The sequence below is a fragment of the Temnothorax nylanderi genome, unplaced genomic scaffold (assembly GCF_030848795.1).
Source record: "Temnothorax nylanderi isolate EJ_2023f unplaced genomic scaffold, tnyl_v1.0 TNYL_tig0071_pilon, whole genome shotgun sequence".
Lineage (NCBI taxonomy): Eukaryota > Metazoa > Arthropoda > Insecta > Hymenoptera > Formicidae > Temnothorax > Temnothorax nylanderi.
In genome coordinates, this window is record NW_027249133.1 from 713037 (window position 1) to 731244 (window position 18208).

The 18208-nt window shown below is 39.6% G+C and overlaps 1 long non-coding RNA gene across 1 annotated transcript; it reads right to left on the reverse strand.

The window, feature by feature from the left end:
* Positions 1-13183: 13183 nt before the first annotated feature.
* Positions 13184-17226, reverse strand: LOC139773958 (uncharacterized). Its single transcript, XR_011718477.1, has 3 exons — positions 14227-17226; positions 14037-14140; positions 13184-13946 (listed from the first exon to the last, which is right to left on the reverse strand). It is a non-coding gene; the product is annotated as an uncharacterized lncRNA (long non-coding RNA).
* Between the last annotated feature and the right edge of the window lie 982 nt (positions 17227-18208).

Below are 18208 nucleotides of genomic sequence, written 5' to 3' on the forward strand. Positions count from 1 at the left end.
ATAGAATTTTACGGGGAGGGAGAGAGGGGGAGAGGGAGGGAGGGAGAGAGAGAGAGAGAGAGAGAGAGAGAGAGAGAGAGAGAGAGAGAGAGAGAGAGAGAGAGAGAGAGAGAGAGAGAGAGAGAGAGAGAGAGAGAGAGAGAGAGAGAGAGAGAGAGACTATTTGCGTGTCTTATTACATATGTCCTCCGGGGCGAAGCCCGGGTAACCAGCTAGTTTGATATAAAATTTGATCTTGAAAATCGTTAAATAAAAATTCTAAATCGAATTTTTAAGATATTGTCGTACGAGATTTGATAAATAAGTAGCTCGTGTAAGTTGTGAGTTAAACGACTCGTCGGCAGTCGTTTCTATGCGATATTTCCTCGTTACATCCTCGAACACGTGAAATCCCACGAGCGGTACGTCAGACTCCTAACATTCCAGGATTGTAACCACGCGATCCTGGCGATGGTAGTCGGCATTAAATTATTCTCGCGCATATGTATATAATCGGCGGCGCATAATGGCAGGTACTGAAACGCAAATAGAGCGAGTCATCGCCGATCCGTCGTGCGAGCGGAATCGTGGATCGTTCTCTCGCAGAAATCTCTCCTCGTTACCGGTTCGCAACCCCGAGGAGAGTCCGTCGAGGCGCCAATTACGAGCACGCGAGCCTCCGGACAGTCATGCGCGAAAACACTCGTCAAGTTCTCGCAAATGTTTGAAGACTTGACATAAAAAAAAATATGAAAGAATATCTGTGGCAAAAAGAAAGCTGAAGGAGCTGAGACTGCTGAGAGGCAGATGCGAGAGAGATCGAAAAGGGAACCCGAAGAAATCGAGGAGATCTGTAAAAGGTCTGGGTATATAGAAACGGCGGAACGTATGTACGGACTTACATCGGAGATTATTGTATTTACATCGGGTATATCGGGGGTTCAGTTCTCATCTCGTAGCCTTTAAGCCCGAATTAGCGTCGATATCACGAAGGTGGCGTTTCACGCGGACCGATGCGCAAAAGGCAGGGCTTAGCACCCCCGTTCCAAGTACCCGCTAAGCTCGTTGGGGTGATTTGCTAAGCCCGCTAACAAATAGAACGATAGATGGCAACGTTCCAACCCCTGGCCGCCTCCGTGCAGCGCTCCCTGGCTCGCTCGACCGAATTACACGCGGATCACAGCTTCTTGAGCTCCGATTCGACGCACTTCACCGAGATAAATTATCGTCGTTATCTCGATTAAGCCCGAATCCGCTGCATAGCGAGTGTCGTTCCGAAATAATTCATACAGCTCAAAAATTGCTTTGTTCTTTCTCGTACATGATTTTCTTTGAATGTGGGTGTGATACATATATAATTTTATATTTTTACTTTAAATATAGAACATACAAATTAAAAGATTTAAGGATTTCTCAATACTGAAAAGAGAGAAAGAGAAAAAAATTTGATTTATAAAGCGAAAATGGTATCAGTTTGAAAAAATATAAAAATTGACGGAAAGAAAGAAGAAAAAGAGATGTACGCCCGCGTGTGCGAGAAGAGAAAAAAAAAAGAGAAAAACTTATATTACTCTGGGACAGAATCCTCTGGAGGCATACGGAAAAAATTACAAATTTTTTTTATGTAGAATATTCCATAATTGTATAATATTTTAACAGCGTATTTTAAAGGTTAATCAGAGTGACAAAAATATATAAATGTAAGTACATTAGATATATAGAGTGTATAAAGAAACAGAGAGGTGGAGAGGACGAGAAGAGAAGGGAGAGAGTGGAAGGCAGAGACGCAATTGGGGTGGCTTGAAAAAAAAATGTAGCCGTGCCTGTGTTACATGAAAAATCAAGAAGGACTGGGTGAACTGAAGGACGCGCGATATCGCGCGGGTAGACGGAGGGGGGGGGGGGCGGCCGAAATTTCCACCCTCGCGACAATCGAGCTCGTATATTCCGATTAGAGGGTGGCATTCACTTATAAGCCATATCATAACACTTGTCCGCAGCGCGTTACGATCCCTCGCAGGCTACGTACCGCAGGGGCGGCAGGGGAGACGGTTTGGCCGCGCGCGGGGGCGAGACGACAGGAGGTGGTAGCTGGCTTTTCCTCTGCCGGGCTTGCCTCTGGGGGACAGATTTACGGCCACCTTGGGTACTGATTCACCGGCCGCCACCGCCGCCAGGAGGTTGCTCCTGTCCGAATGGACCGGTGCCACCCCGAGTGCGCGCGGGCGCGAAACAACCCCGGGCGACGCCACATGTTCGTTCGTTTCGAGGGTGGTCTCGCGAGTTGTAATGGCCTGCTAGCCGCGCTGAATTCCGAGCTTGTGATTATTACTTTATGAACAACGAGAGCGCCCGAGATTGTATCGTTCAACGCGCCTGGAATTTCGCGGACGCGGGAAGCGAGTATTCCGGGAGAGACGCCGTTTTATTCGCGGAGGGGGGGGGGGGAGAAAAGATAAGACGTTTTAGTAAAACCAACAGTGTATCGAATACGTATTGATTGCTATCGGATACAAAAGCAGTAATTACTAATGACTAATAAACGGTAACGGTTAATAACGGGGTGTGCTGGATTTATAATTGGTTCGTATAATTAGTAACAAGTAAACTTAGCAATAAGTACTAAGCAAAAAGATAATAAAAATGCAACTGTTACAGGTTGCTTCCTCATCTCAACACGATACGTACCTATCCATCATTCGTCATTAACTAAAATCTTGTATCTCGTATTTGTTTGAACAGCTTTAACGGCAATTATGCTTCCTTATATGTTTATTATTTTACCTCTTCACGTATCTCATATATCTTATTTCCATCGTACGTATACATTGTATCTTCGTTTCCGAAGAGAGAGAATTCTTCCCAAAATACAATATATCTCTCTCGGTTTCGCTCTTGATCTCTTACGTTTTTTCACTCTCGTTTCTTCCTGCCTTTCGCTATGCCTCGTTTTTTAAAACCGGCGGGCCGCTTTCACGGCACTCCTTTTACGGCCGAATTTGTAACTTTAAATTGACGGGCTCGCGCGCCGCGCCGCGATCCTTCGACGTCGGTCGCCCTTTAGCGCGGCTCGCGCACCGTGAAATTTCGTGGTCTTTTTTATTGTCCGCTTTACGACACCCGTTACGCAGACAAAAAGTGTGTAAGAGAGAGAGAGAGAGAGAGAGAGGGAAAAGAAAGATGATGGAAACTTCCCCCGATCACCATTAAGACGATCATTGTCGGAGCCCCGCAAAATTTAGAACCACCGAATATCGGAAAGCACCGACCATTAATCACATGTTTTATCGTTTATTACACGCTTTTTTCCCTGAAATAATTACGAAAACACTCAGATAAATTATACACGAAATCATACTTCTCCATTATGTTTCATTATATGCTAATGTATCGTAATATTACTATAGTAATAACAGCCAGTCGCCCTTTATATGGTAATCTATGCAGTACGAATTACATTAAATATATAGGAAACTTTCGGTATAATTTCACCAAACGCATGCCAAGTACATTTAGAATGCTTGAAAACGTTGGTCAGGAGAAGACGTGAAGAATATGTCGAAATAATGTCCTCGCGGTCGCTTCTTTCGAGAATTTCATTACTGAAAAAAAGACCCGGATTTTCACCCCCTTAGTATTGTTTTTACTCCCAAGTGTTTGTTTAAAACGCTGATTTAAAGTAATATCCGCTGGCTTTTGTGCCGAGGGATACCGACGATGCCGCAACATGAATCGCGCGCAAAACACAGCGTGCTTCCTCAAGACGTTATTTGCGCGGCGCAAATCAGCCCGTTCAATTAAAACCTCCTTGCCTACGGCCGTCAGGCGATCTCCTAACGCACGTAACATCTTCATCCCGCGATCGTTACGCTGACGCATAACGAACCGCGTACACAACATCCCGACAGCGGCGTCCGTCCTCCCTCTTCGACCTCCCCACTTCCCGGCCGATCCTCCCTCGACCACTGAGTTGGGTGTAATTAAAGACAGCGTTGAAGAAACCGCGTCCGTCGTAGCGTCTGCGAAAAGCTGGACCGCAAAGATTACAGCGCGGAGATGCGAGGCTTTAAAGGACAATCTCTCCCGACGGGAGATTTCACTCTCGAACGTAGTAAAATATTTCACGGGGCACGAAACGTTAAACCGGACGCGTGTTTTCCTATCCCCGCGCAACTGTGAAAAGATAAAAGATACTTCTGTTGGAAGATATACCGCGGGGCCTGTCGAGGGATGAGGGTCTTAAGCTCGAGTTTCATTAGTTTCTACACAGACCGGCTCTCGAAACATGCCTGATGCTGAACGCCAGAGATCGTCCTTAAAACCTGTGGTGTGACCGGGGGGGGGGGGAGGAGCCCCTCCAGGAGAGGGAAATAGAGCGAGTGGAAGGAACAACGGGAGATTGCGCCGCGCGCGTACCATAAAAGCTACCGTAGTGGTGTCGAGATGTATAACGTTTAACATTTAAGCCCTTAGAAGGTTGTAAGGTTGGCTCCCTGTAATTATCGCCGAGGCGCGGCGCCTTGAGGTCTTCATTATGGCGCGAGTATCCTTGTTATTTTTCTGTACCGAAGCGTGCACGCATACGTATATACATATACGTATAAGCGTGCATGTTCCGTTCGCCGCGAAGGGCGCGCGGAAAAAAGGGTTCGGTTTGGCGTCGTAAAAAGATGGCCGGTGTTGGAAGGAGGCATTCACGTAGCATCCGCATAATCGAGGATTTTGCGCCAGAAAAGGAGCAAGATACAAGGCGGTAACGATAGCGGAGGTCCTTTGACGTCCGATCGATCGCGCGGACAATTTTAATCTTATTTTTTAATTTTGCACAATTTAGACTTTTAAATTTTTAATTCCAAGCAGAAATACCAGATTAACATTTTGGCTAAAAAATGAAAATAAACAAGAGAACACTTTGTTTAAGTTCTAAGACTAAACTTTTCTTTAAAGTATGATGTAAAGAATGTTGTTGCTTAATGTTATATCACTTTTCAATCCTTTTATTCCTCATATATGCATGTCTCGGCAAAAAGTATTTTACAGATTTCTCAAGCAAATTAGTTGAAAAAAATTACCTTAACTATATGAACGATCTCACGTCGCTGTCGCCATGAAAACGCTTAAATACCGCAATAAAATCTATGCGGCGTAGCGCGCGTAAAGCGAATGGTAGAACGGAGAGGGACAAAGCGAGAAGAGGAAGAAAAAGAGAGAAAGAGAAAGAGAGAGAGAGAGAGAGGGAGAGGCTAGAGAGAGCTAAAACGCGATTTCTTGCCGTCGTTTATTTTAATTTCGCGTCCGCGCCAGCCATCCCTTTGTTCTGCTCGAATGTGCCGCTTTCATTTCTCCTCGTCTTTTTATCCGCCAATCGTTGGCGCTCCAATTGCACAAGTATTTATTGTTGGAGATAAGAACTGGTCTCCGCGTTCGCGGCGCGCGTTCGCTCCTTACGAGGATAATAACGACGGGATATGAGTGTTGCATATCTAGAATAATAAGAACGACTCAAACATTCTCTCAATCTCCTTTCATTGTCAAATCTTTGACGTCATAGTCGGACGTTATATCAATTTTCAATACGTTTCTCACGCGTGCGATGATACAGCGGCTTCATTATACGTAAAGAAAAATTATGCGACGCTGAGGACGGTCAATTATGCGCGATTAGTCAAAAGCGCGATATCCGACAGTGATATCAATTCGAACACGTGACTCACTCGCGGGATTCGCGGGCGCGAGTCTCGGCGAGTCGAGATGAAGATAAAGTCGATCCACGGTCGGGCGAGATGAAAGCGTCGCGTTCCGGGGCGTCCGACACCTTGTTAAACGAGTCGGGGCACGCGGCGCCCCTCAGAGAAAACGACTATTTGTTAGGAGGCGTTCTTTCTACCGCGGACTTTTTTCCCACGATGATGCCGTCAAACCGCGATCTTCCTCAGGTTCCCCTTCGACGGAGTTGATCGTTTCAATCGCCGATTGTTTGACCAGCAGCTCCAAGCAGATTTGCTACCGCTTACTTACCAACTCATTACAAATGTTAATTTTACAAGTAGAGCAGATTCCGTTTGGTTAAATCTTTACTTTACTTAAAAAAATTAATATATTAAAATATTATATCTAACAAAATATTATATTTAATATTAAAAAATTGGAATATTTGTACAAATTGTTTTAATATAGGCTGGTTCAATAGAGCGGAATAGAACTTTAATTTTTATAATTTTTTTTTACTAAAAAGTATTGTATAGGAGTGACTTTGTTTCCCACATTTATTTATGGAACTGACTCTGTTAGGTGATTGATTGCATAAGTATGCCTTATTGTCAGTGCAAGGAAGTCGACGAAACAGATAAAAATCCCGTGCATATATCAACCGAAATCAGGGCTGAAGCAGGGGGGGAACGAATTCCAGGATTTCGAGAGCGCCCTATCACAGCACTCGAAGGATCCGGTGGCGCGAGAGGAATTCGAACGCTCTCGGTGTTGCCATGGCGATTAATTACCTTCATCCCTCCTAGGCCGTAGGTGTGATTATAACGGGTGTGCCAATCGGAAGATATCGGGAATCCGTCTGCTCTGGGGAACGCGCAATAAATACGATAATTACGTACAGATTATCGTCCGATGCAAATTAGCTCGTTTCGTGCGACGATAAGTTCGGCACGCACCTAAATTTACCAATCCTATTTCCGTATAATGTACAATTTTATTCTATTCTTTTATATATTTCTTTTATAATGTTTAATAATGTGATAACATATGAGTATTAGATATAAATTCGAAAATTTTATCTTCTTTTATAAAACTTTTTTTGAGATATAATTTTTATGAAGAAGAAATCATGATAATAAGTTAAAAAAGATATATAAATGTGACTTTTAAATTTTTATATATTGCAAATTTGAAAAATGAGAAATATATCAGCGAGGATTTAAATTTTGCCAGAATTAATAATAACATTTAAAAGATATGAAAATAGACCGTGTTGAATTTTCATTAAAGAAAAATAGATTTTACATTGACTGGAAAATATATAAAAGAGTATGAAAATTTGTACTCTGCAATTTATTTAACAAAATAATTTTGTGTAAAAATGAAGAAAGTGGAATATATAACGGTAACGAAATACTTGTTTGCACGACGTCAACAAATGGAATAGTTCGCCAGAGAACTATTTAGGGTTGAAAGGACTATTTCCTTGGTCGACGACGGTAGCTCTGGCAAACCGAAAATTAGGCGAGAAGAAGGGACAGAAGCGAAAATGGTAAGAGGGATGGTTGGCGTTCTAGTTGGACGCTGCTATCAGTTGTACTATTATCCGAACGTATTTTCTTTTGCATCTTCGCATCTTTGAATGCGAAGTCCACTAATCCAAAACAGACAAATTCAAGGCAAATCAGAGATAAGGAAAGAAAAGAAAGAGATTAATTTTAGTTTGAGATCACGATGTCATAGAGACGTTGTAACTATAAAATTTTTTATGAAATAAAAAATGAGTACTAAATATAAAATAAATTATTATAGAAATAAGAGTAGGTAATCAGTTTTGCATTTTTATCTATAAATTGCTGCAGAATATTCAATATTCTGAAAATATATTTTTAAAACGTGCATGTGCATACTGCATATATTGAAGTGTTACCAAGACGTTCCAGTTTTGTTTAATTTCTTTCTTTCTTTCTTTCTTCCTCCTTCTCTCTTATCCTTTCTCCCAATTTCTCTAAATACTCTTTTCGAATAATTTGTAGCAAATTAATCTAAAATGCACGGAGCAGAATATTCGTAAGATCGTCGCTCTATCATTTACAAGACGAAAGCCGAGCCGGGAGGCAGGTGGTGCGAGCAGCTACTCCGTACGTCGATCGAATTATCTTTCGAAACGTACGATAAATACTAAAAGAAAATGCGATCATTTTCTATAAACAATTAATGATTGTCAGCCAGTGATGTCAAATTGAAAATTATGGCCTCACGGCTCAATAATTATTAGCGGTAGACTTGTAACCAGCGATTGTAACAGATAGATTTATACACAAATATCGCAAACGCGCTCTGATAATGTAATTATTTTGTAGCAATATACATATATAACAAATCCATTATTTCTAAAAATAGATTGGAAGAGGCTGTAAGGATCACACGCGGATCACGATGCGTTTAAATATTATAATGATTTATTCATCAAGTTCCAAAAATCCAAACGTTTCGGCTCATGTCCGAGCCATCTTCAGTGGTATAATATTAAAGACAATAATAAAATGTTCTCCTTAATATTATTTTTAATTAAAATAAGGGATGACTCACCGACACCGATGCGCAACAGCGGAGTCGTAACTGCATCGTTGTGATCTGTAAAATACAAATGTACAAATAAAATTATAGCAGCGCCCAAGATAATCGATATTTACATATATACACGCAATGATTATTTCAGGAAATAATAACTGCGCGCGTCAAAATCTTTATTCTTTCAAGTGAATAATTATTAAAATATTTGTATAGTTTCTGCGAAAAACCTTGTTCTTACAATTAGATGCAAGCTTCTTTTAATATTTACAGTATTTATACATAGAAATCTTCCTCTCTATATAATTTTCATATAAATCATTCGTTCCAGGAAATATAATTGAAAATAAACGATTAAGCAAGAAATACGTATTATAAATAGTACAAATAATTATGTGAATTATATGAATTATTATATAAATAATATAAGAATAAAAATGTAATTCAACAAATCGTTGTATTATTCGTACATAAATAACAATGATTTATTTACCGTACGGTTGTTCCGCTGTCGCCCGATGCCTTCCAGACCTCGTTCTCCTCTCGGTTCTCGGCTTCCCTCGTCGCTGGCACTCACTTGCGGAAAAACCGGTTAATTACGAAGGATGCTTCCCCGCGCGTAATTCACTCGCGTCCCACGAAATCGAAACTTTCGAAATCCGCTATGTCCGCGGTGACGCGATAGGACGCGATACTCGAAGCAACAAGCGTCACCAAGCTCGTTAATCGCGATTGAATGGATTTACATACGAATCGAGACGATCACCCGTCGATTCCGACACTTGGCGCATACTCATCCGCGCGTAAAACTTCTTCCTCGACAGGTAAAAAGATATGAGAAACGCGGAGCAGGCGCGACACGATCTCGCGCTAACATAACGCGACCACAGAGTACACACGAAAAAATTTGGGAGAGCGCGGGGAGGGGGGCGAGAACGCCAAGAACGCCGAGAACGTACCTTTCAGAAAAGCCGAGCGAAATAATCGAAAATAATAACCGACCGTCTATCAAAAAATAAAGCACTCCGAACCGTTTATTAGTTTATCTATTTATACGCGAGGTTTATTTCCGACAAACAAAAAAAGAAGAACGCGATTGCGACTCACTTGCGTAACGTGTGTGAAGTTGGCCCCGCACTTTTTGAATTCTGTATTTTTAATAATTGTGCTACATTGTGCTACGTTTGTGCTGTATTGTGCCGCAAACCGCAACTCTGTAACTCAAAGCGTACTCGAGAAAATTAAAAAAAAAACAAAATTTTTGATAGCCCCGCACTTTTCGAATTTTCAGTTTTTTTTTATTGTGCCGTATTGTGCTGCATTTGTGCTGACTTGTGCCGCAAACGCGAGATTGATAACTTCGATAACAATTAAGAAAAAAAATAAAAACACAATTATACTAGCCCCGCACTTTTCCCGAAATAAACCCAATTTTTTTTGGTTGATAGGTAGTAATTTGTGCCACGTTGTGCCGTTGGAATAAACTCGATATCTCTTTTCATTTGGCAGATAAAAAATATTAAATCTCAAAAACAAAATAACAAATAATTATTTTTACAGCGCATTTACCGAACTTCTGTAAGCTGTGCTGAGTTTCGCTAGTTGAGTGCAACAAAGAAATGGCCGGAGATGCATAGAAAGTTGTAGGGGTTGAAAATAATGGGCTAAGGGTGGAGGCGAAATGGGGGTGAGAAAAAAACTTTACATTTTTAAATTTTGTAAAATTGTGCCGGGTTGTGCTCGGTGAGTACAATAACTTTTCCTTATGACAAAATGTCCGCAAATCGTTAGTTTACGCAGCACAAGTATCTAAAGAAAGCAGTGTTTTTAGGAATTACAATTTTCAAACCGCTATAACTTTTGAACCGTGACAGGGAATGAAATTTTGCGACTTGTGCTGAATTGTGCTAGTCGAGCACAACAAGAAAACGGCTAGAAAAGAATCGAAAGTTACAGGGGTTAAAAATAATGAGCCAAAGGGGATGGGGGTGAGAAAAAAATTTCCCTTTCCCTAATACACACGTTCGTCCATCGCGGCTCGGCTTTCCATGGAAACTCCTGCCTCACGAGATGCGTCACGCGGCGTACCTTTCCCCACTTTTTCCAACTTTTTCCTATTGTCATAGTCGCGGACGGATTAATGTCAGAGGTGCCAGTGCGAGGTTGTGATCAATTCGCTCGGAATTGAGCGACGGTCAGTAGTGGCCCAAGTAAGGACCTGCCAAAGAGATCACCGACGTCCGCGAACCCGCCCCGGAGATTCGTCTCGAACGGCCACGCCAGTCAGGTCCGCGTAAATAGTTTCGCGTAGACGCGAAGAAGAACTGCATCGACGTGGCGACGGTGGAGCTCGAGAAGAGCCGTCGGCGCGAAAGCCAGCGATAACAAGGAGATTAGCGGCCAACGCCACAGTGAAACAGAAATTCTCCGTAATAGATTTCTGCATCACCTTTGAGGTACTATTGTAAATGCGTTTTTTTTTTTAGTGGTTTCCCCAATAGGCCTAGGTAAGGATGTATTTTAAATATCAGTTTCTGTTTACTTTTTGCTTCCTCATAGAGGAAGCTTTGTTTTCGTTAAAAAAAATTTTTTTTTGTTTTCCTGAATGTGTTCAGAATGTTCTAAAACGTCGAAAAATTGCAATTTTAAAAAATGTCTGTATGTATGTATGTGTGTATGTGTGTGTGTATGTGCCAAATTTATCGAAATTTCTATAACTCCAGAACTAATTAATGATACTCTATCCATCAAATAACTTAGGGTAGATTGAGGCGAATCGGATTAAGGGGACTAGGAAGGGTTGAAAATGCAGAAATTGGCTCGTGTTTAATTGTTTATAACAAGGCCGCGAAATGAACATAAAACTTTTTATTGTTAAGGGTATTAATTATAACAATATAAAATGAGAAAATTCATTAAAAGTCATTCCCAGATCAATAATATCGGCGTCCCAATATAATAAAGAAAACTGTCAAATCCACGGTTTTACCACGATTCCAGTCGAACGGATAAAGGTTTTGGCAAATTTCAGGAATATTTCTTCTCTTTAGGCTTTCCTCTATTGATTATACCTAAAAAATTAAAAATAAAAATAAAAATAACAAAATGGCGTCCAGAAAACGAAAAATTTGGGAAAATTCGAGTTATTTGTTATTATAAAATTGTAGCAATATTTTTTTTAAATCTGATTTTAGGTATAATCAATAGAGGGAAGCCTAAGGAGAAGAAATATTCCTGAAATTTGCCAAAACCTTTATCCGTTCGACTGGAATCGTGGTAAAACCGTGGATTCGACAGTTTTCCTTATTATATTGGGACGCCGATATTATTGATCTGGGAATGACTTTTAATGAATTTTCTCATTTTATAATGTTATAATTAAAACCCTTAACAATAAAAAAGTTTTATGTTCATTCGCGGCCTTGTTATAAACAATTAAACACGAGCCAATTTCTGCATTTTCAACCCTTCCTAGTCCCCTTAATATAAGTTTTAAGACAATTTTCGTTAGTGTTTTATTTTAAACGAGCTATTTTATCGTGCTAATTAGTAATCCGATTTGCCTCGGTCTACCCTATACATTTTTTAGACAGAAATCGGTAACCCTTTCACTAATCTTCGACCAATTCAAAACAACCTCACTTTAATGATACCTTATATATAAGATTACGTGTATGACTTGTACACTTTTTACGCAAAAATTGGTAACCCTTTCACCGATCATTGCCAAATTCAACACCAATCTATCTTTAATGATACTCTATCCATAAAAAAAAGTGTGCAAGTAGAAAGTTGCACATTGCTTCCTCATAGTTTTTAAGTGTGCAAGTGGAAACTTGCACATTGCTTCCTCATAGTTTTTAAATGTGCAAGTAGAAACTTGTACATTGCTTCCTCATAGTTTTTAAGTGTGCAAGTGGAAACTTGTACATTGCTTTCTCATAGTTTTTAAGTGTGCAAGTAGAAACTTGTTTAAGTGAGCAAGTAGAAACTTGCACATTGCTTCCTTATAGTTTTTAAGTGTGCAAGTAGAAACCTGCACATTGCTTCCTCTATGAGGAAGCCAAATTAATAAATATCTACTAATAATTATGCATAAAAAAACAGGCTTCCTCATAGAGGAAGCAATGTGCAGGTTTCTACTTGTTTTTCTATCTTTCTTTAAGATTCGGTCAATATAAAATTATTTTCCGAAAAATTAGAAAAATTAGAAAAATCGGTAACGAAAAACTATACACATGATGGCACTCCCCGGAAAATTCTACCCCTATTTCATATATACCACTTTAAAATTTGGTCCACTAACGAACACACCAATCCACAAAAATGCTATAAATTGAAAAATATCACTTTTTTATCGATTGAAGTTCAATTCCGTCGTATACAATTCTTTGAGATTCACTCAATTATTTCCTAAAAAATTGGAAAAATTTCGTAACCGATTTCTAAAAAAATACCGGTTCCAAAAAAGATCGGTAACGAAAAACTATACAGTTTATAGCACTCCCCGGGATATTCTACCCCATGTTTTATATGCAATTTTTTAAAATTCGATCAATTATTTCCCGAAAAATTCGAAAAACTTTTGATACTGGTTTCCAAAAAGATCGGTAACGAAAAATTATACATTTTATGGCACTCCCCGGGAAATTCTACCCCTGTTTTATATACAATTCTTTAAGATTCGGTCAATTATTTCCCGAAAAATTGGAAAAATTTTGGATACCGGTTCCCAAAAAGATCGGTAACGAAAAACTATACACTCTATAGCACTTCCCGGAAAATTCTACCCCTATTTTATATACTTTTGATAAAAATTCGGTCAAATGGTTTTCGAGATCATAGCGAACAAAAAAAAGGCTACAAATTCTGTCTCTTTATTATAATAGTAAAGATAGTAAAGATATATGTACCTGTTTTTTTTTTTTAAGATTTACAACGTTGATATGATGATGATGATAATGATGATGATGCGGACGATGATGAGGATGATAATGATGATGATGATGATGGATGATGATGAACATAAGGATGAGGATGAGGATGAGGAGGAGGAGGAGGTGGAGGAGGACGCAGGAAGAGGCCATATAGCTAGATTCCTGTGGTGTAACGTCGGAAGAAGAGGTAAGTGTTAGAAATAAAAAATTGTACCTTAAAATTTTAATATAGCGGTGTTTATTACTAAAATTTAAATTAATTTAATAGTGAAGAACCGCATTGCCGCTGTTCAACCGGTCCGACGAGGACAGAGACGCCGAGCGGAAGAGAACATTGCTGAGGAGGAGGCAGTACCAGCACGTACGTTAGAAATAATAAAATTAATTAATCATTAAAAATAACGAATATTATAAATATTAAATTTTATAGGAAGAGCTAGTATCGAGGCACCACCCGCAGACATCCCCGTCATGGATTTATCTTCTAGTAAGAGACTAATAATAACACGTAAAAGCTAACACTTACAATATTTGTATAATAAAACAAATATAATTTATGTTGTTTTAGATGATGAAGAAGAGGAGGAGGAGGAAACACCATCATATTGACAACACCATCAGCGGCAGCGGCGGCGGCGGCGGCGGTGTGGCCTGTGGCCGCGCGCGATAACGCACACGCACTTTTAACAATATATGTTAGCAACTTTTTACTAGGTTGTCCCCAGGTTTCAGCATGTGTGCCGGAATCTGTACAAAAAAAGAGAAATAATAAATTAGAAAAATGAAATATATTAATGATATCTATATATTATATTGAACTCTGTCAGGGCTCCTTACTTGAAAAACTTCTCTATTATTTCGGTCAGCTTTTGCCTCAGATTCATATAAATGTCTAATAGCTACGAGAAGAAATTCTAAAAATTCAATGTCTCGTTTGGTGACTAAAACATGAATAAAGGAATATAATTAGCATCATAATCTTAAATGTAAAAATAATGTAATTACAATTACGTAGTTAGAAAATTACTCTTAAATGGTATTAGGCCTGCAAATGATCGTGCTGCACTATTGAAGTTTTGCTTCTCTGTATCGTCGAAAACCTCTTCAACATGAAGAAGTCTCCCGGTTTCGGAATGGATAAGTAAAATAAACAAGTCGTGATTTCGAGCCAAGAGAAAATAATCCTTTATTGGCTCATGGGGGAAAAGCCTGTTAAGGCATAAAAACCCCCTGAATTCACGTGATGTACAATTGGGTGAATAATTAGAGAATATGTGTATACAAAGATTAATGGCGATACTCGGTATCGCGAACGGGGCCCCGTAATCGAGACTCGGCTCGATCGCGTATTCGTATGAGAGACTCGGCTCTTTCTACGTGAGATAATAACACCGTACAAATGATCGTTTTGCGAAGAAGGGCGCGATGAATTGTCTATTCTAAGAAGATTCGCGTGACAGATTGATTTTTTCGTTGCCTAGTTAATTAATAACAAATTCAACTGCCGCGACAATTGAATTGCGCTCGACGCTCCTGCGAAGCGCGACGGTTCGATCACCGCCGCCTTTGATCCATGGAACATTCTCACTAGATTGAGATTCATCCGAAGAATCCTGGCTCGAAGTTTCGCTGCTAGTCTCTACAGAATATTCTTTTGTAGATTCTGAACTAGTTGAAACGTTTTTTCTCTTTTTAGACTCTTTATTTCTTCCTGCAATGCTCTATAATATAAAAGTGCTCTATTAATTACTATAACAATTGTTATAAACTTCGTAAGTCGTCATCGTTAGTACCAATTGTATTTCAACTTACCTGTACTTTCGTAGGATGTGACATTTTCGGGTTATTACTAAATGTTTTGGATTTCCTTTGCAAGTTCTTCATACATGAAACGTTCTTTAACTTAGTGTAAACTGGTTGCCCGTCGTAACGTATGTCACTATTTTCAGACACTTTTCTAATCGGATAGTTTTCACTAGCATCCACAGAATTCTCTTTCATCCACTCGGACTGATTATTCCAGTTAGGAGGTTCAAAAGATTTCTGGCAAATGGTCAAATAAATAGATACTCAAAGCTTAATTCAGATTTAAGAATATGGATTTTAATTACGTAGTATTTAATTACGTAGTAATTTTTTGTTACCAAATAATAACACTGAGAGAAAAATATATGATATTTGTGACTATAATTAAGATGTTGCCATCTCCCACTTATGCTACACCTCTCATGTCTCCTTACAGTGCCAGACTAGAGTCAAGCTCAACAGGGTCTTCTTTCCCCGCTAACAATACCTCTTGAACCTTCCGCCCTTATTTTTTTTTTCAGAACTTGAAGTATAATCAAGACGGAGGAATCGCGTAAAAATGAAACGGTCTCTAGTCAATCGAAACCGCGTTGATAGCTACCGTCTCTGGGTCTCTTACCCATGAGATACAACGCGAAGATTTCGCATTTGTTCGAGATGCAAATAATTCCGTATCTGGTTTTCCAAACCTCTGTACTAATATTTGAAACGCTGCATTTGATAACGTAAACTCCGCTTTCGGCTCAAGACTTCTCGACTCAAAATCTGCCTCGACATTCTTTTCGGATTGTATATACGATTAAGACCAAAAACCTACTAACAACTCAAGATAATTGATACGGCATTCCAATATCCGTGAGCCCGTTAACTTTGGCAAATAACTACTCTAGCCTGAGAGTAACGCATCCAAAATTATTTCTAGAGCAGGATTAACTTTTAATAGAACATTTTGCAGCATCAATATGCGATTTCCATCAGTCCAAATCCTCTCTTAATTCGTCGTTTAATTTCATGCGAGCTTCAAAATTACCTTGTTTCTCTGTAACGCAATAATTTTTCTCGTTTATATGCATTCAACCAATTTATATACTGTATAACATGAACCTAAGGTTCCTATGAACCTAGTAAAATCTCGAATAGAATATCGTATAATCGAGCTAAACTTATGAAGCTGTTCGTTGTTTTTTTTTTTCCAATGTCCCTTATCGGGACATAATAAAGAATTGAATAAATTATTAGTATTTATATACGAATAATAATGACTTGTTCAATTACACTCTTATTCTAACATTATTTACGTAATAATTATTATTTATACTATTTGTAATACATATCTGTTTCTTGCGGGCTTATATCCATTTCTACCAGTGCAGATTAATTTTAATATCGGTTTAACTTACTTTTCATCTCCTTCTACTTCTAAGAATTAGAAGAAGATAAAAAGTAAGTTAAACCGAGATTCAACACGTTTTGGTACTTTAGAGGAGAGAGTGCCGTACTATAGATTTGCGAAGTTAGCACGACATTTTTTCAATTTCGATTTTTTAATATAAGAAATGCGGAACTTTTTTTAATTTTTTTAGGCACTGTAGAACTATGAAAAGTGCTATTAGAACTATTAGTATTTTTTTGAAATTCGTAGACTGTCGTGCCAACTTCACAGATCTATCGCAAATAAAGAAACAGTCCGCGATATAGCGATCGTGAATTTATTGGATTTTCTTGTATCTCTCTCTCTCTCTCTCTCTCTCTCTCTCTCTCTCTCTCTCTCTCTCTCTCTCTCTCTCTCTCTCTCTCTCTCTAGTCTTAGCCGCCGAGCTGTGGAACGACATTCCCTCTGACATCCGCAATGCCTCATCTATTAGCGATTTTAAGCATAAATTTTACAAGCACTTACTCCTGCAGTCTAAATCGTAACTCTGGCATACCTGCGACATTTTATGTATTTGATATAATATTCATAAGCTATGTAATCTATTACCTCTATTTTCTTATCTATCCTATTCTATTCTTTCTCTTTGTTTCTTCTTATTGCGTTTCATTTGTACTTACGCTGACTTGTAACTTGTGTAAATTTTTGGTTTAATGTCTTTACGCTTCAGGGGACGTGTCCCAGTATAATAAATAACGCATAATCAATCAATCAATCTCTCTCTCTCTCTCTCTCTCTCTCTCTCTCTCTCTCTCTCTCTCTCTCTCTCTCTCTCTCTCTCTCTCTCTCTCTCTCTCTCTCTCTATCCCCGGATTATATTGATGCGAAGCGAGATGTTAGAAAAGTCGCGTGATTGCGCGCGTCGGCTTAATTAACTGTAGCCAATCGGCGTGCTGCGTATTGAAACCATTTTCACGGCGATTGGAATTAGAGCGACCCGCCATTCCCCACCGAAACACCGACGGAGGCCCGTTCCCATGACGCGGAAACGAGGCGTACGTAATCGTGTGTACCAGCAATTCGACGTGGTCGGGGGGGCTAGGAAGATGGCTAAATTATTTGGGAACATTTCTCCCTGGGTAAATTATTTGGGAACTGCCACCATCAACCATTTTTCGAAAGTCGAGTGCCAGATTCACATAAGTTCCGTTCACTACCACGACGAAGCAATGCAATCCTCAGGATCGTCTTTGTAACTTCAGTATCCCGGGTCGGGCAGATATAATTTGAAATCTATGCTTCATGAACTACACATCTAAGAACGCGTTTGCGCGTTATCGTACATCATTTTCTAAGTCATTACATTTTAAATATTTTTTGTTACCCATATGTATACTAAAATCATGAATTTATAATTGTAATTTTTATTATTATAAAAATACCGAATATATTTTAAGAAAAATATACTGAGCACGAAACATGCTGCCGCGTATCTTGATCAAGAGACACGGTAGTGTCTCGCGCCAAGTACACGCGGAGCGAGACCAACCGTGATTTATCAGACGCCGCACCACAAATAATTTTCTCGATTTGAAAGTAGAGCTACTACGTCGAAAAGAGGTTCCACGTACAAGAGAGCTCTGTCCCAGCTTTCGGATCTTAATACCTGAAAGTTCACGCGAGTCTCGAAAGATCCTCGCAGGTGGCTGCGGCTGCGGCGCGTATCTCGCGCCCGTTCCCCTCGCGCCCGCGCCGCCGCCGCGGGGGGAAGCCGGTTTGCGGTTTCTCGCGAAATTTATGATGATTAAACGTTCGGTCCGGCCGAGAGGTG